This window comes from Ptiloglossa arizonensis, chromosome 3 (genome assembly GCF_051014685.1).
Source record: "Ptiloglossa arizonensis isolate GNS036 chromosome 3, iyPtiAriz1_principal, whole genome shotgun sequence".
Classification (NCBI taxonomy): Eukaryota; Metazoa; Arthropoda; class Insecta; order Hymenoptera; family Colletidae; genus Ptiloglossa; species Ptiloglossa arizonensis.
The window spans coordinates 15,708,885-15,734,413 of record NC_135050.1 but is presented as its reverse complement, the minus strand read 5'-3'; the positions used below and the strand labels follow the sequence as shown (position 1 = coordinate 15,734,413).

Here is a 25,529-nt window from a genome sequence, read left to right as displayed (position 1 = left end):
AAAAAACAACGAATAAAAAAAACAAAAAAAAAGAAGAAAAAAAACGAGAAACCGGAGGTGGGGGGAAAAAATAATGGAAGTATCCGGATCGATCGCTTTTGCCGGTTATTACACGGGCGCGCTTAATCCGACGTCACTTCGAATTCACTGTGGCGCCACGATCGATAAATATGTCGCTGAACGACGGGTACGCGTCGAGCACGTTTCGAGGTTCCCCAAGGTGGACTTTGATCGACGAAACGCATGACAGTCCAGCGATTCCGCGTTTTCGAGATATTAGTTTTCGAGATTAACGAAGCGTGAGTCGACCCCTTGCCGAAACACTAAACTTCGCGAAGCGAAGAGAGCGAATCCCCGCTTTCGAGATACAATTTCTAACCCCGGATTCGAGAGAAACAAGATTCTAATCGACCATTTCCCGAAGAGAGAACGCGACAACGAGGATCTAGAACGCGGTATAGTACGGTGATTCCCCGTTTTCGAGACTCGATTCTTAACCCCGGATTCAAGACCCACGAGGTTCGAGTCGACCTCTGCCGCGACATTGGTTCATTTTGCAAATCAGGGACGCGACAACGAGAACCTCGAACGCGATGCCTATAGTACAGTGATTCCCCGCATTCGAGACTCGATTCGTAACCCCGGATTCAAGACCCACGAGGTTCGAGTCGATCCCTACCGTTACCTTGTTCACTTAGCGAATCAAATTCGCGACGACGGTCTGGAACGCGATTCCTGGAGTCGCTCGGTAAGAAGTCCATTAATCAAAGCGATCAACAGCGTCGGTTTTCACGGGACGATTTGTAACGGGACTGGATGTAAAATCAACTTCCGAAGCGAATTCCGTGGATTGCGAAACGCTCTCCGTGACGTACGGTACTCCCTGTTTCCAAGACTCGATTTTTTTCCCCCGGATTCGAGAGCCAGGAGATTCCAAGCGGATCCTCTTCGTTTCGCGGAGCGTAGACGCGACGACGCGAGCCTCGTGCGGGATTCGTCGCGGCGGCGTCGAGCACGCGCAACGAACCGCGTGTCGTCGCGTCTCTGACTCGGAATCATTAATCAACGGGATCAAGGGACGCCGGTTGCCACGGGACGATTTGTATTTCTTGCGGGACCGTAATCCGTGCACTTTCTCATAAAAGATCGGGTAGTCGCGACTAAATTGATTCTCCCGCTCTTTCTTCCCTTAATCCCCGGCGTTCTTTCACGAGGCAGCCCGTTCATCGCGCGCGTGTTCCCCTCGTCTCGGTTTTGCCGCGGATCGCGGAGAAATCCCGTGGAATTCCACGATGGGATGGGCGGTACCGTGGGCTGGGAGGGTTGGAGGGGAACCGGATGCTCCCGCCGGATTTTCCATCTTCTTTTTTTTTTCTTCCGTCGCGACGCGATGGCGTCGCCGGGCCTCGAGGGCGGGACGGTAATTGGATAAGTTAATTAGCTTTTTAAATGAAACTTTGTCGAGCTTTTAGATACCCTGGCCGTTCGTTCGTTCGTTCGGTCGTTTTTTTCTTCCTTTTTCCTCTACTTTTCTTTTTTTTCTTCTTCTTTTTCTCTTTTTTTACCCCCCAAGCTTGCGGTCGTGTACCTCATCGTCGTTGTTCCGATCTCGGTCTCCGGATGCTCAGTTCCCTTCGAGGAGCTTTAAAATAAATGCCGGGTGAGCCTGGGGACCAGCCATCCACCTTGCCTCCACCACCGTCACCGCCACCGCCACCGCCACCGCCTCTCCTCCTCCACCTCCACGTGGCCCTCCCTCCTCCCTCCCCCGCTCCCCCTCACATCCTCTAACCCTTAATTGAAGCCATAACGCCGCAGAGCCTCGAGCACCCTTAATGCAGCCGAGCTGCGTCACTTTAATTGAAAGTGCACGGATTCCTCTGATAGCTGTGGCTGGCGGTTCCGTCGTGAAAGAGTAAGGCGGAGGAGAGGGTAGCCACGGGGATAGAAGTAGGCATTTACCTTAAATGCATCTTGAATCGCGTTTCACACAGCTCCTGGCCGCGCGCACACCGGCGTTTCCAACGCGGAACGGACCCAAAGGTCGAACGAGACCGCGACGCGGTATTCCGCAACGGAGATTCCGTATCGCGACCTCGCTTCGCGTATCAGGCCAAGGGTTTCGGTGGTACACCGCCCTAAAGTCCACGCGTCCAGGCATTTTAACAAATTTCGATCGTTGCGTGCTCGAATCGAATTACACGCGGCATCGAATGTATCGACACTGTGCGAATAATTGTGCATATTTATCGTTTCGAACAATGAGATACATGTTTCGAACCGTCGAATAGAAATTGTTCAAAGTCTCGAACCGACTCGCGGAGGAAATTAGAAAGAAAAGTAATCGCGAGGGTGCCAACGTTAACGGAAGTGGTGTCCTCGAAGCAGGAGGATGCGGACACGAATTCAGTGATCAATAAGACCTTAAATCGATCTTGAAAACATATGTTGCTTGAAAAACTCAGTCGCCTAAAAATTTCGGGGAATATTTCCTTTTTTTTTCTCCGTCTAACGAAGATCCTTTATCTGTTATCCACGTTTATAAATTTTTAGCCAAGTCGTTCGGTGTAGTTATTTCAAGCGCTGAAAAGTACAAGACGCGGATAATTGGAAGGGCATTCTTTCGATGGAACCCCTCGAATGCATTGTGTCTTCCACGGAACGTTTCTCGATCGTATCAATGAATAACGAGACATTACGGATAGGAATTTTTATCGACTCAGAGTGTATTCGATAATAAAATCGTGGAATCGAACCTCGACAATGTAACGATAATAACGCAATACTGTGTCCAGTAACCTTGTTCTCGTTTCGTTGAAATATATATATATATAAGTCGGTCACAGGATCGCGACCGGCGACAAAATCAAACGATACCGGAAAAGCAAATTCGTTTGAACTTCGGGATGGCCGTGTCGGTTTCGTTTACCGATTAATTTTGGTTCGCGGAGTGAATTCCGAGCAAGCCGAGTCAAACGAGCAAAATAAATTGTCCGTTCGTTGTTTGCTCAACGATAACTTTATAATTTATACAAAATTCTAAACAGTGTCTGCGATTTCTGGTGACCTTTAAAGATTGGAGCAACCTTGAAGAATTGGATAAAAAAATCCACGAATAAGTACAATGTACAGGATGTATCGACGACTCGAACAATCTGCATCGAGTCTGAGGTGATTGGATCGAAAATATTGGCAAAAGAGACGGATGGACGAACGAACCGCGAGATGGCCAAGATCGCGACATTAGAATCCCATTGGTCGTCGATATCCAGTAACTTTGTAATTGCAATTTCCGTGCAAGCGCCGCGAAACGTCGACGAGGTAAAATATCATCGGATAAGCAATTTAAACGTAACGCGCGACAATATACGCGCGATTACTTCGACGCGATACGTATCTGTATACGTGTAGCGCGTACACAGTCGCGTTATTTCTGCTCGCGTCCGCTGAAAATTTAGGTATCCGGAAATACGGGGACGCGACAAGGGCGGAAACAGATTTCGAAGAAAAATGCAACGTACGCGAGATATTCGTTAGGCGGACGGAAGACGAACAAAACGAAAGGAACGGAATTATTTTCCCGCTCGGTAGTCAAAACGAAGTACGCGGACCGCGGATTTCGGCTAGTCCAATTACTCCGCTGAATAATTGTCCGAACTTACGAGTTGTTGTTAACGAGTACCGTGGATAACTACGGCGACTTCTGTTTCTTGGAGCGAATAATTCCTCGAGCACGGCCGACAACTTTCTGCTCGCGAGCGAAACGAGAACGAGAACGAGATCGAGCCGCGTCGCGTTCACGGATGTTCAAAAACAATCGAACGAACACGAGGGACGGGGGTGGGGGAGGGAGGGAGGAGGAGGAGCGAACCGCTTCCTAATTGACGGAACAACCGTGACAAACAATGGGGGAGTGGGTCGTCGTCCCTAACTGAAAACTTGGGAAGCGCAATCAGAACTTGAAATCGATTTAACCTTTATCGCTCCCCCAATTATGTTAATTTTAATGGAAGGCTCCGTTCACCGACAAATTGTACCTTTCGTTTTAGCGATAAAACGCGAGACTTCGGACCGAACTTACAAAACAACAGGCTCCTCGAAAACTGAACCGCTTGTAATTATCCGAAGACGTTCCTCCCGAATCTTCAACATTCCTTTTTCATCCACAACGATTCACTCGATCGTTCTATCCACCCTCTAATTGTTACCGAGTAGTCTTCTTCTCCCCCCTTTTAACGTCTTTTTAACGTTTCTTTTATACCTTCTTTTAATTTTCTGTTCCAATTCCTTGCAATTTGTCCAGGGAACGATTAAAGAGGTCGCTTGAATATTTGATATCTCTGTAACCGGTGACGGTCGGGATCGTTTAACTTTTATAAAGAGCGCGCGTCGTGCAATATTTATGGAAACGATGGAAAAGAATGAAACGCGTGTTTCACTTCGACGGTACATACCAGATGGTCTTCCCGACGCGGTAGTTAAAAGTAATATTATGTACTTTGCTCGCCGGTTGACCCCGTTAACTCGACAAAACCGACGTCGTCGAGTGTACAACGAGACCGGTGACGAAGAACCACGGACGACGATGAAGAAACATCCCGACGTTAGGAACCTAATTCCACGAATCTACCGTTTCTAGGGATGAAAACACGTACAAAGGGTGTAGAATCGTAGGAACACGTGCCCGGTAAATTCGCGTACCGATACCGTACGGCGATTCGCGTTAACTCGATAATGCGCAATATTTTCCATTACGACGAGGAACAATGGAACGAAACGCGAAGCTCCGGGCTTGGCGCTAAGCTCCGCGGTAGTAGAATTTTCAGTTGTTCCTCGCGAATACGCAACATCCGTCGTTCCGTGGAAATCGTATTTCCTGATAATTAACTAAATAACTATTCCCACGGTAGAATTTCCATTGTACACGCGGGGGCACAGATTCCGTCCAATTAATCCGACTAATTAATCCGTAAAATATCGTGTCCGAAAGTAGAGTGTACCGTTAGTTTCGTTGATAACTTCCTTCCAATTAGGACGCGGATTACGTTTTCGAAATTCGATGTTTGCGTCGCGATACCGGCGGTAGTCTTTCAAATTTTACGTTCCTTTCGCGTCACGTACGAACGAAAGAAGCCCGACAACGCGCGCTCGTCTCGAAAAACTTCCAGAATGGACAATTTTCGTTACGGAGCTCCGTTCCCGCAAGTACGCCAATTTGAACGGGCAAAGGATCTTTTATCGGGAGCGGAGAAAAAAAATGAAAGAAGAAAAGAAAAAATAAGTATTCCCGATGGTAATCACGGACAAAAGTTTCACGGTCCCGGCGTGTAATTAATTACCCGTCGCGCAAAGGAGACCGAGTCCGTCGAGTCGTCGAGTCGTACCACTGGCCGCGTCTGACCCGATGCAGAACATTCCCCTCGTCCTTTCCTCGTTAACTGCAAGATTATCACTTCCTACTACGAGATCGCGTACTTAATTCGAAGCTCGTTTATCTTTTATTGCGAGGGATCTTCGCGTTAATGAACGAGAATGATTCCAACAACGGTACAATTACCGACGACATCGATACCGGAAAACGGAAAAATTATTGTATTCGCCGTTCCGCAAGAGTCAACGAGAACCGATCGTTCCTCGATCCTTGAATTCCCATTTCGCGTAGTCGGTTAAATTTCATTTCGCTCTTTAACGAGTCGCTCCTGTTGTCCGTTTTGTAATCAACGCTACAACTACCGATAGATTCTAGTGTATCAACGTTTTCCGCGTACGTATGTATCTCGGAGAAATCGACCGTCGAGGAAAAATAGGGACTTGTGAAATTGATTATACGAATAGAAAAGTCGTAACGTCTTTTGAAAATATACTATGGAATTTAAAATACATTTCTCTGTAACAGCAGTTGAAACCAGTCGTGTTAACTGGTTGGTAAATTTAGCGTTAAATGTATACTAGGTTATTCGATAAGTTTCCTCGTTTTTTCCATTGTAAAAAAATACTATGACGATTCAACTTTGAACGAGTCGACAGATCTACGTGAAACTTCACACACGTTCACCGAACAGTATCGTCTTCGAAAAAATAAATCGACGAACTTAAGAGCTCCGTTTATTATCGAACGTCGAAATTTATCGAGAAACCTGTTATATATTAGTCGACAGCATTGGTACAAATATGTTGATACGGATGAATCGCGTGTGCGCGAAGACACGATTGGACAGATCTCCTCCGTTGCACCCTATAGAGAAGTAGCCTGCGCGGGCTAATTAATTTCGATGCAACTGACACCGCATCGAAGCGAAGTTTCGACGAGACACGTTACCTGGTCGAAGACTCGAACGATCGGTGCAACGATAGCTAGAGTGATTCGCAACGAGCCCCGTTACGACCCAAGTTGCTCGTCCAATCGGGATTTTATCTCGAGCGTCATCGTTGCAACGACGTGGCGTGCCAATTGATTCGCTCGATACCGCGCGAAACTTAACCAGATACGCTAAACTTTCGCGCGATTAAGACCGGTAATGTTCGTTGAATTACCATCGAATACCCCACGAATCCTAACGTTTCGTCGAAAGCTGCAACGATTATCGAGAAACGTCTCCTTCGATGAATTATCGAAGAGCATCGGATGTCTCGCGTCGTTACCGAACGATACGAGTCAGTGTGCAGTGCGATAAGATCGTCGTACCGTTCGTCGAAATGAGCTTTCGTTCTTGAGAAGTTTCACTTTGAAGTTTTCTCATAAACCGTAGTCACAGTAACGGTATACACTGTAGTTATAGTAAGAGTAGATGTATATATACTTTTGAAGGAGAAGAGCCATTTAGAGAATTTCGTACAAGTACTGGAATGGTATTATGAAATCATGGAAAGCATAAATTTTAGGAACACAGCGCACGTGGGAAGAATGTTAAATTTTCGTCGCATTCGGAACTTTTATGCGTATTTGAAACGCTAATCGCGCGACGTATTTGTTTAGCGACGAAGACGAGGACAATTCTATCGACCTGTGTCGGCGCGTAACTCTGTTTTCTACGTGCTCCAGAATGTAAACATCGCGAAGAGTATACGTACATACTAACAACAAAGTGTCTACGTCCAACGTTGCCTGTTTATGATAGAACTTTGAAGCGAAATTTCTCGAGAACTAAAGCCAATCTTGACGAACTGTACGAAGCTGTAATTACATTATGTGTATACTACAAATTACATCCAATCTTATCCTAAAAGCTATTTCCACTCTGTGGGATATCCTTGCGAGTTAAATCTGTCCTCTCGAGGGTAGACGTGCACGATATTGTATTCGTTCGCAGAATCCTGCACGGCATCGTTATCACCCCTGAAATATTGGCTTTATTTTACACACGGTGACTTAGAAATACATGTACACACTTCAGAGGGCGAATCTACGCACAAAGACGAATGAAAAATATCCCAAGGACGTATGTACTGTGTACCTTGGTTTTCGAGTCGCGAGATGATCGGAGAAATTGTATCAAGTATCGAAGAAAAAATTAATTTTCCGGTATTCCCTTCGGTCGTGAATATCCTCTTGAAACGAGAACATCCGAGGAACGAAATACAATCGACGAGAAGAGCGAACGTGTCTGCGTTAAACACTGGAGCACAATTATTGCACGAAGTGAGTGTTAGCTGTGAAAGTTTCTCATCGAATACCGTAATCGCTGAAACCAAATTCTACACGGTACACCCTTGGAATTTATTTTAAAATAATGGAAGCGCCAAAGGCGGCGTACGAGAGAAACGAGATAATTTAATCGTAACGTCGGATCTCGTTAACGGTGCGCCCGTATGTTCGTAAGTGTACGAATTCCACGTGTTTCAGGTCGGACAATTTCGATTTCGAAAGCACGAAACCGCACTCGGGTTTCCTGGTGCTCGAGAAACCAAAGTTTTTCATTTTCATCGTCTTCGGTACGAAGAATAAAGCTCACCGCGACAAGCGTCGACACCCTCGACCACGCGTTGTTCTCTTTCGCGATACACGGGACCGAGTCCAGAAAAAAATCTCCACATTTACCAAGAAAGTGTCGGTAATAGCGAAAACGCGAAGAATATCAACGACAAATCGTTTCACGGATTTATCCAGCCATCGATAAACGACTGTCCGTCGACGCGACGTTAAACTTTCGATAAAAAAAAAAAAAAAAAATAGAGTGCCTCGATCGTGATTCCGCTGTAAATCCGCAACACGGGAACACACCTTTCGCGGTATCGTAGAGGGTATCGAAAACCCGGCCGTGACCCCAGTTTTTATAGCCAGTCAAGTTGCAGAGCGCGTAAAGGTTCGCCGGTTATCGCGACTAGCCGTAAAACTTGGATCGCGTCTATTACACTCGTGACCGGCAGTGATGTCGTCCCGTCGGTCAGTTGCTCACGCTCGTATAAAATGTATCGGCGTGCGGTATTAACGAGTCATGAAATCGGTGCATGGACAACAACGTGACGAAACGCGTTTTAATCCTCGACGATCGTACGGTACGGGGAACAATTTCGACGATTTATTTACAACGAGCGAACGAGCCGATCGAAACTGGGACATAAAGTAACCGCTAGTGGGTGTCGATGGAAGCTTCGCGATTAAGCGATCTTGTCTTTGCATTCGGACGGTTTCGGGACGATTAAAGGCATTAACGTCTGTTGGAACAACGTTAGCGCGAATCGCAAACTCGAACCAGCGGAAAGTTTCATCGATTTTTCGCAGCAACGAGTAGCGCTTCTTTTTCGAACGATACGCACTATTATCCCTGCGGTGTACTCGTGTTTTGCAGTTTTATTTGTCGAGCTCGAAAACGGGAACGCGTTAACCCCGGAGTATTCTGGGGAGAAAATAAACCTTCCGTGCGAGCATATTGGGTCAGACGTTATAGCCGGGCTGCGTAAAGCAAAACGAGTCGGTGCTCCTCTCTGCACATTCTACTTACGCGTGGTATCGTGCCCTCTTTAATCCGCGACTGTATTTTCGTTCGCTCTACAATAGAGTGCTCCACTTTTTTAAGTATATCACCGTTGGGTCCGATCGTTGTTCCCCGTTGGAAAAATACGCCAATCGAGGGAGCGCACTGCGAGCGAAACGCGAGTCGATAATTTGAATCGAAAAATCGCCAGTTTTGGCGCACAGTGTTGCGAGGAGAATTCGAAAAGGATCGAAACAGGTGAATGTATCGCGACGTCGGTATTCCCCAGCCGGCTGAAAACGACGCGATAAACTTCTCGAAATTTCGCGAACACTTTGGAATCGTTTTACTCTTTAGGTTTCTCGTCCAATTTTTGGATTCGAACGTTCGACCGTTATCGGTAACGACGAATAAATATTGTAAAAGAAGATTTTTCTACTTTGAACGCACATCAACCTTCATGTATCTGAACCTTACAATCGTTACGGATGAATAAATATCGTACATTTCGGGACGATCGAACCGTGGATACACACTCTACTGTATTCTACTTCGATCGACAGTTGAAGTATACGTTTCTCGAGAAGATTTGAAAGAAATTCTTTGGTAAAACAGGTGGTTTCCCGGAACAGTTGCGCCCTAGGTTCTCGATGAAGCCCTCGGCGAAGGTTCGTCAGGCAAGCTTCGCGCGAAATTCACTGTTCGAGAAGCTACCGACTCATCTTGGAAAACGTCTTTCGAATCTTCTCGAAAGATCAACGTGCACTTATTCGATTCGTCGTTCGATCGACGAATTTCGCCAAGAGGATCGTTTCGTAGCTACGGTGTCGTTAAAAATTCAATCGTTTCGATCGTAACTTTTCGCCGTGAAGCGAAAAAAATTCTCCTCAAAAAGTCCGTGTGTCTCCACGCGTTCGCGCGAATCCCGTTCGCCCTTTGGAGGAAATAGTTCCAAGAACTCGGCTAAAAATCGGCTTCTGTCGCGCCGAAGAAATCCAGACGCGAGCTTTCGACTCGTCCCGGCGTGTACAGGTGAACTCGTTTCGGGAGCTCGAGAGCTCAAAGGACGAAAGACAGAAATAAACGACGTCTTTCCGGGAAGACGAAAGGACGAGTGCGACAGATCGAGGGTCCAATTTCGCGCGAAAGGAAACGATCACGGGACTCGTGAACGTACATCGCTGCAAAAATTCACCGGTGTTTAAACCGACGAGAACCTCCCTCGATGGACCCTCTAGGAGAGAAACGAATTCTTCTTTCGAAAAAAAAAGAAAAAAAAACATTTCGGAGGAATTTTCAGAAGAATCGATCTTTCGAAAGAAAATCTTCATAGAGGGATTCCTCTCGCGGAAGAAATAAATCCGACGAGAACCTCTCTGGATGGACCACCTAAGAGGGTGAAGAATGGTTCTTTCGAAAAACAAAAAATTTCGGAGGAATTTTCAAAAGAATCGATCTTTCGAAAGAAAATCTTTATACAGGGATTCCTCTCGCGGAAGAAATAAATCCGACGAGAACCTCTCTGGATGGACCACCTAAGAGGGTGAAGAATGGTTCTTTCGAAAAACAAAAAATTTCGGAGGAATTTTCAAAAGAATCGATCTTTCGAAAGAAAATCTTTGTACAGGGATTCCTCTCGCGGAAGAAATAAATCCGACGAGAACCTCTCTGGATGGACCACCTAAGAGGGTGAAGAATGGTTCTTTCGAAAAACAAGAAACATTTCGGAGGAATTTTCAAAAGAATCGATCTTTCGAAAGAAAATCTTCATACTGGGATTCCTCTCGCGGAAGAAATAAATCCGACGAGAACCTCTCTGGATGGACCTCCTAGGAGGGACAAGAATCATTCTTTCGAAGAAAAAAACATTTCGGAGCAATTTCCAGAAGAATCGATCTTTCGAAAAAAAAAACTTTCCGGGGTAATTTCGCAAAGAATCGATCTTCCGGAAAAAATGTTCCAAGGGAGTTTCTCTCGCGTAAAGAAAAAACGAATCGGTCGAGATCTCGCGAGGACCGTTTCCGCCCGACAAGAATTCTCGTAGGCGGCGATAGACGACGTCGCGACGCGTAGAGACACATCGGGAGGGTGTGAGAAAAACGCGCGGCACGAAATTGGGATCGCGGGGTGGCCGCGGCGTCGGTAAATATTTACCTGTCGGGCCGTGGCCGTTCGTTTCCATCCGGTCGCTCCTGCTCTTTAATTAACACCCGTTCTCCGTCCTCTTCTGTGATCTTCCGTTCCCGGTTACCAACGGGATCGCACTTTGAAGATCGCGGAACGAAGGTGAAAGCTCGACAATTTCGTGAAGTGCTCGATAATTTCGCGAGCTGAATAATTTCGACTCGTTAATTTTCAGGCTCGCTCTATACTCGCTCGAGCCGGTTGATTTCGTTAGCTCGTGGATTTCGTAGAACGCGCGTAAAATCCGAGCGATCGGAGCGTCCACGCGGAGACACGAGTACATTCGCGATACGACGACGACGATATGCCCGCGCTCGAGGTTCGCGGCGAGACGATTATCGGTCCCGAATCGTTGATTCTTCAGCGTCCTGGCGCGCAAGCAGGTCGAGAGAGTCCCTCGATGGACTCGCGATCGTGGTCCGTTAGCTGCCGTGGCAAAAATTTTCGCCAGGTTCCACGCGGTACGTTTCGAACGACGCGAAAGAATCCGGAGCGGGTATCCTCGATCGCGGAGCGTAGCTCGTCGTGTCCTGACCGATCGTTTCGAAGGGGTAAGGCTTCTCCGTTGTACGCACTACACACCGAACACTCCGTAGGACGCCAGCACGGGGCTCGAGTACACTCGTTCACTGTCAAGTTTTATAATCCAACGTGCGAGTCTTGGTTGCTCGTGGTTCCGGTTCGACGTCCTCGCGATCCGTGCGCGGACACGCGTGTACACGGAGAACGGACGTTCCGTTTAGAGGTTCGCGTACGAGACGCGCGTCCCGTCACGGAACGCGTTTACCCGCTCGATGAACGACGAACGATTATGCCGCGCGTTCCGCGTTCCGGGATCCGCGTAGCCCGTGACTCGCGTCGGGAAACGTGCGTCCTCGGCGTCGCGGGGACGTTCGCATCGTCGCAAACCCCCCGAGAGGTCCGGATGCGTTCTGCCGTATCGACGACGAGGAACGTCACCGGGACGATGGCACGGCACGCGAGTTCGCCGGCCGACTGAAGCACGGTTCGATTGTCGGCCGACCCCAAACCCGAAACTCGCCTCGACTCCTCTCCGTTCAACGAATCCGGCCGTCTCCTTCGGTTTCCCCATAGGCGGCCAGGGGTGGCTCGGGGCGAAGAGGGCACCAACGGACCACGGGGAGGGATGGAGGGACTCCGCGCCTGCGCCAGGTGAATATCGCCCCCCCGACCGACCGAGAGTCTTCCTTCTACTTTATGCCCGACACTCGCTACTCCTGCGCTGCTTGTGCAGGTGAAATAGATACAGCAGAGGGAGGACGAGGAGGAGGAGGTGGTGGTAGAGGAGCAGAAGGGGGAGAGAAGAAGAAGAAAAAAAAAAGAAACGGGTAACTCGCCCCCGTTCCATCCGACCACCGCACCCTCCCCCCTTTAGACCGGTATCTTTTTAATCTTCTCTTTACGTACGACCGCGCGAACCCCGGGGGTGGGAGTAACGGACCCTCGCGCCCAACGACCGTTTCGCGCTCCTATGGCGATGAGTCGGAAGTTCCGCGATGTAACTTACGACCGCGGTACCGACTGGAAAGAGTGGAACTGGAAACCACTCTAATCGATTAGAGTATTAACGCGCCGCGCGGGCCGGTCGCGCGCGTGCTTTCTGTGCTTAGCGATGGGGGGACCAACGATTCTACGCGAAATTTTCGTTACAGAGACGACTGGGAAATTTTCCATCGATTCGGACCACGAGACGATCCGACGGTGAGGTGGACCATCTGGGGGATGGATTGTGGAGATTACGACACACTGGCCGAAACTCTGCACTCGCGACAACGATTCCACGGGTCGAATGATCGTTCGATGGTACACGATGCTTGGAAAATCGTTAGGCGACAATTCTACGTTGAAAAGTAAGGGGAGAACGTGGTGTGGAAGCTTTTCGCGCGAGGCTCCGTTCTCGAGAGAAAAACGAATTCGAAGTGCGTTCGTTGCGTTTTAAATCACCAATTTAACCAGTACCGTTCGAAATGTCCCGGTGCGTGGATGACTGTGCTCGAGGTATTAAAGACAACCGAAACGAATTGCTACGTGTCGTCTTTCAGTTGGTACCAGTCGTAGAAGCGTTAAGTGTGCAAGCTCTCGGACCGAATTACGCGTCGACACTCGATCAGAATACGTGGTCGTAACACGATAATTTGCAACGAACGAAACGAAACCGTTACGTCGTCTGATAAATTACAATATCTGTCGAACCACCGTGGACACTTTCTGCAGCGTCCTGTCGTTATTCATTTTTACGAACGCAACGGACAAAGACAAATGGTAACAGAATACGCGACAAGTGCACCGCGTCGAACGAACTTCGAATTCAATTTTCTCGAAAGGGAAGGCTCGGTTGTAAAAACTGTACACCGCCTTTTTTCCTTACTTTTTTACGTAGAATTACCCCTTGATCGGTCGAACCGCGATTTTCCACCCACTCTGTATTTAATCGAGCGAGAAACCCGATAGAACCGTAATAGAAAAAATCGCCAAAAATTACATCAGGACGATTGGTTATCGATTGGGTTTGGCGGTACGCTGCTACCGCTCGCGACGAAAGTGTATTGTTTTTAACATAATTAATTTCTTAACGAAGCCGAAGGAGCGTAATCGCATCGTTAACCAGGGGTCCGCGAATCATCCTGCAATGTTTTTTAACCCTTTTACTGCCAGTGGGTCGATACATCGGACCGTGGTGGTCTTTGCGTAGATTCGAGGGCATTTACGTTCAGCTCCTCTGACAAGGGGAGGGTTAACCCTCGACGATTTTAACGAAATTCGACATAGTTTCACGTAAACAGCAATCGTAACCGGAATTATTACCGTGTACAACGAACCAGTTATGGAAAAAATAAGTAAAATTTGGAAATACTTCTTTATCGGGTATAATACATTCGTAGGGTAGTAATTCTCGTTGATTTTCGCGTCATCTTTTCCCTATAGTTGAATCTTCTATATTCGAGAGAAACATCCCTTTGATGTCTACCAACGGAGTAAACGATCAGCGCTGGTAAAATTTCGATCCCTGAATTTTTCGCAATGCAATCAATTTTTCTCCGAGCAAGAAATTTTTCTTTCGATAATTGTCAAAGAACAGGTGAAGATTTTTCCAAATTGCTTCGATTAACATTTTCGGGACGATGGTTAGCCATACATGGCCATTCTACGAGAGAAAACGAGTTACCTCTACCATGGTTACTTTCCTTCGCTAAAATGGAAGGAATTATAACCGCGTGGTCGGTCGCTAACTCGGAAACTTTCCCGCTGATTGTCGCGTCGTTTCTCCCCTGTCGTCGTGCCCTTTTAATATACCGGAGGAACATAATCCCTTTGTAGCCAGAAGCGATGGAAATCATTTCGTATCACCGCTAACTAGCGTTCTTTCCGCGCGAAATTTATTTTCCCGGTGAAAAAGAAATACCAATGTACCGTTGGCTGATCGTTCGATAATATTCGAATAGAAATCGTGGTGAAAATCATCGCAGAAACAAAACTCAGGTTTATCTACGTGTTCTTTTCTTACAATGGACAGAAAGAAAAGAAATACGCGCGAATATTGTGGAAGAACGTTGAACATTCGGGCAGGTTAACGACAATACACCTCTTTGATGGTAATGATAACGTAAAGTGTGTTCAAGAACGAGATTCTCGTTCTACAATCCACACGTCTCGACATTCTGACCGAGACTCGTCCACGTTTAAAAAAGCCCTTTCTTCGATCGACACGTTGGTCTCCTTTAGCCTGAAAATTCCAAACGCGTTCCCAATGATCCATGCACACTCTCGAAAACGATATCGTACCGTAAACTATAAATATCCGCTCGATGCCTTTCGCTCTGTCCCACATTTCATCCACACCCAGTCGTACCGATATTTATTTCATACCTACAATATTCGTCGTTTCAAGAATCGTCCGACCTTGGTCCGTTTTTAGATTTCGTGTCGAACCCCGAACGGCTCGACCTCGAACGTTCGAATTAGAATCCAAGGGCTCTGCACACTCGTCCAAGCGTTGAATACGTATGAAATAAATACAGAAGTAAATGTAGAAATAAATGTAAAAATAAATATGGAAAAATTAATCGTCGTTCGTTGGTCCTTTGGGAAAGAACCAAAAGTATTGGCCACGTAGCTTGCAAATACCCTATCGTGTCCGATCGAAGTACGCGAAACACAGATACCGAACATTGGTCCTGCTGGAAGGATTCTCTTCCTTCGGGGATTCACCGTTTTCACCTACTTGCACCGAGTGAGTGCCGAAGGAGCCGCTGGCGACTTTAAAAACTTTTTTGCATCGGTAATTTAAATATTTCAACTATCCGTGCCATGGACGCTCGTCTCGGAGGTTTAACGCGTTACAGAAGTGGTAGGTTTCCAAATTAACAATATTTAACTTAAAATGTTGCGTAAAATAACTGCTATCGGGAACTACTATTTTATTAGAAGCTACTATTTTAGGTATAATATATACAATAGTAATATAATATCGAGTGCAAGGTATATACTGGTAATTTCACTCGAATCGTAAGAAAGGCATAAAGAACGATTTTAATTGTCATTTTAGACACTTAGTCAACATTTACACGTTGTTATTACACGTTTGACGAGCGTTCGGATAGTCACCCTATCGATACCTGTATTCCAATCCGGGACACGTTTTTCGGTCAAAGTAGAATAACGCGTTAAAAAAGAAACCCTTATAGAATTGCTCGGTAAAGGAAGGAAAAAGTTTAGATTTATAATTTTCCCCGCAAAAACCCTCGATGTTTCCGATGTCCAGGTAAATACCCGTTTCTTCGTAGAATTACACCTGTCCACTGACCAAATATGCGAGCAGATGTAATTTCGAGCCGGTTTCCAACAGTACAACGCAACGCACTGCAAAGTAAATTGATACAATTTTTGTATTTTTGTACAACACGCAAGAACGATTAATCGACCAACGATATTTCGGAGAATAGTTAAGGGAGTATCTCGTTTACCGCGAGATAAACAAAAAAGAAATTCCTGTACCGCTTTTCGTACATTCAGCTACACAGATCGACGTAAACGTATGGCTTGAAATTTTTGAAATCGACTTTCAGCCATCACTTCGGGGAAAATACTCGACTGCGAGCTGGCGTAGGTTAATAATCGTCGATTCGCCGTATTGTTTCCGCGAGAAGATTTTACCAACGAAAACCCACGAGCGTTGAAAAATTCTTTCCAAGTACGATCGAACGGTTGTGCGAATGAATGAACGTTGAATTTATTTTGAAAACGGGCGAGAATCAATCCGCGGGAACTGATACTTCACGCGCCTCGAGGACGCGTGACGAACGAGACGATGAAAAACGAAACGCTCCACGAACGGGAGAAACGACCCCGTACGGCCGACGATATTACGAAATCCGTGGATGTAACGTAACCGCGCACAATACCGCGAAACGAAGTCGGGATGCGCGAGCGTCGCCACCAATTAATTAACGTCAACCGCGATAAATCAATCGAATCGTTGTTCTCAACGTAGTCGACGGTTTTCCGCGGGTAACCCACGGAATCTCAGTTCCGTTCTCCGTTTCACCTTCAACCATCCACCCCTCTCTCTCTCTCTCACACACACACGCACACACACTCTCTCTCCTTCTCTCACTCTCTCGGCGTCTCTCGTCGCGGCGCTCCCCGAGTCCGTGTCGACGATTCGATGTGGGAAATCAATCACCCCGTAACCACTTCCTGGAAACTCCGCGAGCGTACGAGCTAGCGAGCAACCGAGCGAGTTAGCGCGTTCCGTCGCGCGCGTCTACTCGAGATTCTTCCGAGTTGCGATTCGTCCGTGTTCGTGCCGCTTTGACGTGGAATTAAAGCTCGAGCGACGAGTTCTCGCGATTATTTCGAGCCACGGGGCGGCGTAACGCTCACGCGCCACCTGGCCTCGCGTTATCGCCTCCATCGCGCACCGTTAGGATAACACCAGTCGTCTGACGCGTTCTAATGAATTTTTGCATGCGAACCGGCAATTCGTAAATCCCTAACGAAGCCACGGTGCGCCTCGTGTACTCGCGAAGACCAGCTTCGACGGAATTTACGAATACTATACACGATGCCTGGAAGAAACGCGGAACGGTGGGATGTACTGTGCGCGAATCGCGAGAAGTCATTTGAAAGGAACGCGGGTCTTGTTGGTCGTGGATCCATTTTCTTCGATGTGATCGTAAAGATGGGTCGTGGTAGATTGTTCAAAATTGTGGAAAATTAAGAAAAGGAGCACACCAGATGCACAGATGTGATTCCTTGAGGTTACTCCTCGTGGATGCGAAATGTACTGTGCACGATTCGCGAGAAGTCATACGAAAAGAATACGGGTATAACTGGTTACAGACTCGTACGATGAGTCGTGCAATTGTAAAAATTCATCCAAACCGTAAAAACGAAGAAAAAGGGTACACTCGGGTGTACAGCCTGTTTCCGTGTCCTTCCGGATGACCTCTTGCGAGCTGTGCACAGTACACACTGTAGATCGATATCAATGGAACGATAGATTATCCGATCTTGTAACACAAGCGATTGCCGGTATTCGAACATTGTACCAAGATCGTCGAGATTATCGCGCGATCGCGGCACCGTGGCTCATTGTTCTTCGTGTTTCTCGTTTCGTAATCGGTTTCATTTAACGTTCCGTTATCGCACGATCGTACGCTAACGCTACGTGTACCGTGTCGGCGGCGATCTCTGACTCGGTTACGCGAGTAGAAAGTGACGAATTGATCAGACGAGGCGGGATTCGCGTGGGTGGATCGGACCACTTCTAACCCGTTTCTGTTAATATTGAATAATGGTATAATTTTTTACATTTAGAACGTTCCAGAAATATCAAAGTAAGTAACAAAAACGTCTTACGAACATGCGTCGTGTATTCCATATTTTACGAGTTGCGAACACCCGGCATTTTCGAACGAGTGCGAAACTCGACGCTAAGAGATGCGTTTATTCGACGCGTGGATTCATCACCCGAGATACGAATACTTGTTTCTCGAACGCCTTGTATATTATTGTATACAACAACCGTGTGCACATTCTTCGACGATTCGATCGATTAAGTAGATACAATGTAGCTCGTGAAAGGAGACCCTCGTCGGTGGCCTCTTATCGGTTCAAGGCTTTCGGGTTATTAGTCCTTTATCGGGTCATTAAGTTCGGGTCTCTCGAGTCTTCTTACGCAGTCTTCGTCGTCGGCGAGTTTGTTCGCCGGTTCGTTGGGACGACTTTGGAGTCCACGATTGTGCGATTCCGCAAATTGATTTAACGTAATACCGAACGCGTTTCATATGCAGGCCCCTGTGCAGTGTTTCGTTGCTAACGAACCATGGACTCGAAGTTATCGTCCCGAGAGATTTATCGCGGGAACGTTGTACGATATCTGTGTTACGTTTCTTGGCAGAACGCACAGTAGTAACCGGTTTCTGCGGATCCAGATTACAATTATCACAATTTTATACGGTAGCAATCTGCTTTGGATCGTCAATGGGGTGAACTTTAATTCGTCCGTTGTCATTGAAAAACTTTCATCGCGTTTCATATAGTTATTCCTCGATCGGCAATTGTATCGTATAATACGATGGTACGACGATACGTAAATAATAATACTGTGATACTTCAGGTTTGGTCCCCGACTTCCGATTTGGTCCTCAACTTCCGGTTTGGTCCTCCACTCGGGTTTTTCTCGACCCATCGTCTCCGTACCGTTTTCCCGCGATTAATGTTATCACGATAGCTGCAACTGGATGCTCTGTGTATTCTTCTCGTTGCACGGTACAGTTAAAAACACGAGTTGCATGCTCGGGAACATTTTTAATCCAAAGAGTGCACGGTCGAACGTAGTTACGCTCGGAGTGTTAAACGAGGCAAATTTAACCGAACAAAATCCAATCTATTGCGTCGAAGACGTGTCACGTAACGAGATACTTGACGGTAGTTTGTGACGAGAATGGGGGTGGAACAATAAATATGAAAGAACAAAAAACTCCGTTTTTTTCCCCTCGAATGTTTTGCGTCGTTGCGAAACAAAAATTGAATAGAAACAAATGAAGAAAAAAAAGTAACGAGAGACGCGTCGTATCGCTAGTAGCGCAAAGGAGACGAGATTCGACGATAAGAAACCGCAGTTACCGATTTCAGTTCCTACGTACGATGTACTCGTCGGATGGATCGGTGGTAACGTAAAGGAGACGAGATTCGGCGATAAGTACAGGCAGTTATCGATTCCAGTCCCGTGTACGTGCAATGTACCCCTTTGTAACGTGTCCTTAAATTCTTCCGATCCTTTTCATCCGTTCGTACGGTGCTCCTCTCGCCGAAAAATGATCCTCGCATCGCGCGACGTCCCACCGCCGAGTAGGTAATCGTAACGTGCGCGATCTCCGCGTTGACACGCGCGTTACGGTGGTCATTGAGTACGAACAATAACAATAATCGAGATAACGCACGCAGTGCTACGCCGCGAGATCCGTTTAGCCACGGCCAAATTGCCAATATTATCAGTTATCGGATTATTACGGTAAATTGTTCGGGTTTGCCTTTACCAACTAGCCTACATACCCCGCTGGCGATCCGATTTACCCTCTCTCTCTTCTATTTCTCTATCTGCCTCTCTCTGTCTCTCTAGCTCTCGTTCTCTCTTTCTCTCTTGGTTTCACTCTCTCTTATTCGCTCATTCGTTCCCCGTTGCTTTCGCTCTCCCTTGCTCGCTCTATCGTTCCCTTTTGCTCTCACTCTCTCTCTTATTCGTTCTCTCTCGTCCTCTCGTCCCCTTTTGCTCTCACTCTCTCTCTTATTGGATTTCTTTCGTTGTCTTCTTCCCTTTTGCTCTCACTCTCTCTCTTATTCCTTCTCTCTCGTCCTCTCGTTCCCTTTTGCTCTCACTCTCTCTCTTATTCGTCCTCTCTCGTCCTCTCGTTCCCTTTTGCTCTCACTCTCTCTCTTATTCGTCCTCTCTCGTCCTCTCGTCCCCTTTTGCTCTCACTCTCTCTCTTATTCGTCCTCTCTCGTTCTCTCGTTCCCTTTTGCTCTCACTCTCTCTCTTATTCCTTCTCTCTCGTCCTCTCGTTCCCTTTTGCTCTCACTCTCTCTCTTATTCGTCCTCTCTCGTTCTCTCGTTCTCTCGTTCTCGGTCTCCTTTACTCACTCTCTCGCTCGAATTCCGCTCTCCCTCGTTTCCGCGTCTCTGTCTCTCCCGTGTTCTCCAACGAGTCGCTCCATCGTTTCCCTCCTTGGTCCCCGTAGGAGCGCGCGCGACACCGCGACCAGGTGCGCCATCGTTCGCGTAAACGTACAGTAAATTCCAACTTAGCCGAACTCTGTGCATAACCTCGCGCAGAAGTGTGACACGCTGCCAGTCCGCGGCGGGGAAAAGTGAATAGAAGGGGAAAAGCAACGACCTCGAAATATGTATTCCCGTACAATGCTTCGTTCAGAAGTTTCGAAACGCCCGACACCGCGCCGCGGAAACGTTTCTACTCGAGTTACACGGGTCCTGTTCCACCGCCCGTACCGCGCTAATAGGGTCGAGAGGTAAAGGGCATCGAGTCGCGAACGCCTTGGTCGTCGATCGTCAACGTTGACCGTTTCTTCTTTTTTTTTTTCAATTTTTCTTTCTTTCCAATCGATGCGAAGAACGCGCAACGTGTCTTCGTCCTCCGTCTCGTTGTCCGAGACGCTCGAGGAGAAGGTGTATCGAAAAATTCCTCCACCGCGGTTTATGTTCCACCTTTTGTAGCGCCGTTTATTATCTCAGTCGATACACGCGCTGTTTCGCTCGATTATCCAACGATTACGTCGCCCGAGTAAACTCGGCCACAGCCGTTAAGCGGTTAAGGGCTGCTTTTGATCGGACACTCGATGGCTGGCGACTGGCGTCTAGGACCATTTTGTGGTCATAGTTGACACGTCGGTGGCTCTGACGTTTGACGCGTTTTCTGTCGCTTGTTGTACAATGCGTTCCTGGAAGATACGCGCAAGCGAGCATCGGTTCATTTCTCGCCAAAGTGTACGAAAGAATACCGAATAACTTTCTTTCGTTCGGGGCTTGGTTTTCGAGAAAATGGAGTTTCAACGTTCTTTGCATCAACGAGGACGACTTGAACAATTCTGCGATCGAAATGACAAAAGGTGTAGCATTTGTTAAGTTACGGTTAATGGATACTTTGACAATAACTGGGTAACTGTACATAACGTCACGATTCTTCCCTCGACACTTCTCGGTTCGACACTCCTCCATTCAATACTGTTTTTCCTTCAGGAAAAAGGAAAAGCCCTTACCCGATTTTTCGTTGGGCCTGCTACGACCTCTACTCTATCTTTTGTTACTCTCTCTTTCTCATTGCTCTCCAAGTGCTGTTTTAAAGCTACGTTTTTCTAAACCTATGCTATCTTAAAATTACGATACTGCAAAGAGTTTTGGTAAAGTATCTTCTCCTTTTTTTTTGTCACTAGCGATTCATTTTTTAAAAAGAAGTGGTTAATAACGTCGAAGAATACGTTGTAGATTAAATTGCGATAAATATTTACCAAACGCAACTTAAATGTTTCACTTTCGACAAATGCATACGAACTCGCTAACCGAACCAACATCGACCCTTTGCCCTCGAAGATTCTCCCGGGACGAACAACCGGTCGCTCGACGAAATTTCTCGACGAAAAGAAAAATCACGCGTAATTTCAACGCGAATCTTTCGTTTCAACATTTCGCGTGTATTTCACCATTTTGCAACACACCGAACGTTCGAACGGTAAACTCTCAATTTTCCAGCGTGCTCCGTGACGCTGGTCGCCGCCCCGAATTCAATGACGACCGAGAGTCGCCTTTCGAGCGTGAAGGATTAAATAGGAAACGGTCGAATATTTGGATACACGTATTACGTGTATCCACGTACGAAAAGAAAATTAGAAACACCGCGCTATCGCTCCGTATGATAAGTAATCCCCGCACGCAACACCGGCACTGAAAACATCATCCGGTTCGATGCCCGCGAAGCATTATCGTGTTGAAATCTCCGTAACCTTCCTTAAACTTCCCAACCTACCGTGCGCGTACACACCCAGGAATGCGCATATAGGTAAATATCTGTACCCAGGTACGCGTAGCTAGGTGCAACACGGTCGTACATGCAATACCATCGTAATACCCTAAGTCTGAAATATAGGTATTGGCAATGGCGGGCTTCGAGTCCATAACGTCCTCCTACGGAAACGATCCTTGGACCCGGACGCTTCAGTTTACCACCAAAACTTCCCCCAGTATCGTCCCCTATCCGCGAGTACCAACCCTCACGAGTTAACGTTTTCTCGATCGGTAGCGTCGCATCGGTCGCGTGATTTCTCGCGTAGCGTTCGCGTAAATTCTCAACGACCGCCGCGATACCACGGACGAAATAAAAAAAAAAAAGAAAGAAAGAAAAAAAACCCGCGTATCTTTCGATATCTTTCTAGGTCACTGCGGATACCGCTGCTGCATAAAAACATCCGCATTGTTGTACAGAGGAGACGGTTCGAATATTGACCAAAAATACGCGAGCATCCGGAAGCAATACCTAGCTGCCTACCACCAGAGAGAGAGAGAGTTGAGCAAAGTTCGTAAAGCAACGACGATAAGCAGATTATTAGAAAATTTCCGGCAGCTCGTGCCCCGGACAGGAGACCCGCGATAACGCGAACACCCACCGTATTAAAAATCCACTTTAAAAGCCATCGTAAGGGACAGTTTACGCGGCGAACCTACTGCTATTTACTACGTCGTAAAGATATTCCCGCGGCGTATCATTGCTCTTGATAATAAATTGTTTCCCAGTGGTTCCAGTTTTTATCTAACGCCGCGGGTGGGAAAACCGTGCGGCCCCGTCGTTGAACGCAAAAATGAATACACAACGATACGACACCCAGTGCCGCGGGATCATTAATAAAACCGTCTCGGAGATCGTGCTCCCGATCTTCCCGTCGACACTACGTGCCATGGATCCATTAAAGTAATTTATTTATCGCGACGTGTAATCGTTCCCTATCTACACGCGGGGAAACTTCGACGCTCTCCGCAACGATGGACGACGCGCGTTTAACTATCGATGCAACGCGAGGGTCTTCTCAGACCCGGGGAATTTTCCATTCCTCGACCGGTACGGTTTAAGGAGTGACGCCACTCTGAGAAGCGAAAGAACGGAGGAAATTTTGCGAATTTTTTTTCAAGTAGTTACAAAATGAAAAATGTAACCTTTCTTGGGGAATATAAATGTAACTTTTAGCTTTGTTTGAGAATTTTGGGAAGGTGAAAATCGTACGAAATGGCGAAGTTATACCCCTTCCGGTGAAACATTGTTCGTTGGTCGATACATTTGACGAGAACTGGAAGGTTTGGAATAAAAAAATGTTGGATAATGTTGAGTATTATCCAAAATGTAGCGGACGATTTTTCGAAAGTTTTAACGATTGTAAAAATGGTAAAAGTTTGAAGAGAAAACAATCATTTTTATCCAAAGAAACGACTGTAAACGTTTGTCGAAGATTGAGTAATTAACGTATGAAACAAATCTTTCTACAAAGTTTATAAAAAATATTTCTATAAAATTTGTAGCAAATCGGATGTACAGTTTCGAAGATTTCGTGTCTGCCGAGATTCAAATTCCTTATCGGTTACAACTTTCTTTAGGAATTAAGAGAGATAGGATAAAATAATGGAATTTTTGTTCGAGATATTTGTGCAGAAAAGGTTAAATTACGGGTCGGTTTGAACGCAGGGATTGTGTTTTGAACCACCGGTATTGCGTTAAAATTGCGATTGTCCAGGACAGAAATAAATCGGACGCGTGGAATGAAATTTTCCGTATTCGATTTTCGAGAAAATTGAGCTGAAAATTTAACATACTCGTGCGCTACATTTAACAAATGTATTCTCTGCAGGGGTTTTTAAAAATCGGCACGGTGGAACGATCGGAGATAATACGGTAGTCTTTCATAGCGCGTTTATTTATTCAAGAGCTCGGTTATCGTTGGAATCGTTGAGAACGAACGGAGGATCGCCCTCCTCGCGTTAAAGAGACCCGATTCCGATGTGTCTTCGATCTTTACGATTTTTTCTTTCCGTCTCGTGACATTTTTATTGTCATCCGTGCACACATTTTCTCGTCGATTCCCACCGGTTTTATTCTACGTGTCGATTGCCACGTATAAACGGTAAGATCGTTCGATCGTCGCAATTCGATAGAATAAGCCGATAGGACCGATAGAGATCGACTCGCGATATTTGCTGAAATATTAAGATTATTCTTGCTTCGACGTTTTCGATCGACCAATTGGGGTCGCCCTCGGAATTATACGAAAATAGTACACGACCTGAAAAATGCGATATCAAATTATAGAGGGGAATGCACTCCGCGAGCTAGCGTTAAAAATTAAAACCGAACGAATACACTCGCGTGTACGTCGAGATAATGAATCCTCGGTTCGGTTTTAATTTTTATCGTCAACTTTTAGATTACGCGCTCTCCCTCTCTACAATTTTAGATTACATTTTTTAGGCCGTAGATTATTTTCGTATAATTCCACGGACGACCCGAATCGAGCGATACGCTTTTCAGCGCGAGTTTCGTACGCGTTAATATCGCTCGAGACCCAGGTAAAGAGGAACATCGCACGTACGCGATGAACTAGGCGTATCGCTCGAGTTCGCACGATTTAACGGTCAATCGGTTAACTTAGTTCGAAGACATTATATTGGAATTTTATTTCGTTACAGCCTCGTCTCTCCACCGCGTAGAATTTCACGAGTCGCATTTCCGTGGAGAGTTACGCGTGTATTTACATGAATAAATCGTTACGTACGCGTGCGTTTACTCGGGGTTCAATGGTTTGAAAAAATACCAGTAAGTACCCGTGTTCGATCAAAATTGTGCAAACACGAAGAAGTTAACACGCGTAGAATAGAATCTCTGTAAATTTCTTCGATGAATCTTCGTGAATCAAAATTTTTATTTAAAAACTTCTATTCGGTTTGGTAAAACGTGACGGTACACTCTCGTGTCGAAGGACAATACCAATTCCGGTAGATGGAGATACTTTCTCTAACAACAAAAGCAATATGTCATGTAAAAACTTTGAATACCTACTGTCCGTCCATGAGAAGAAGGTAGACGAATGTTCCAGCCCCACTCCAGTTACGCTGACTCTCTCCTATTGGTCGCTGTCGATCTTCGTCACCGTCTTGGATAATCGGAGTGGGGATGGAAACACTCGTCTGTCTTCTTTTCGTAGACGGACAGTACTTCTATTTAATTTCTCAAGAAAATAAATGAGGTCCTACGATTCGATTATCAACATCAACGTTTACAAACAGCATCAGCCTACAAATCACCCTATAATAGAACGCACGAAAAATCCTACTCGATCTTCCATTCCAGTTAC

The 25,529-nt window shown here is 46.4% G+C and overlaps 1 protein-coding gene across 3 annotated transcripts in view; it reads right to left on the bottom strand.

Annotated features, from left to right (window-relative positions):
- The window catches only part of LOC143144453 (agrin), a 772,831-nt gene that overhangs the window by 627,433 nt on the left and 119,869 nt on the right, over positions 1-25,529 (bottom strand). Inside the window, exon 1 of one of the 3 annotated variants that reach the window (XM_076306869.1) lies at positions 11,070-11,176. The exons of the other annotated variants lie outside the window; for them this stretch is intronic. The gene's annotated coding sequence lies outside the window, so the exon portion shown is untranslated. Of the gene's footprint in view, positions 1-11,069; positions 11,177-25,529 lie in introns of those variants that run through there. 3 annotated transcript variants of the gene reach the window in all.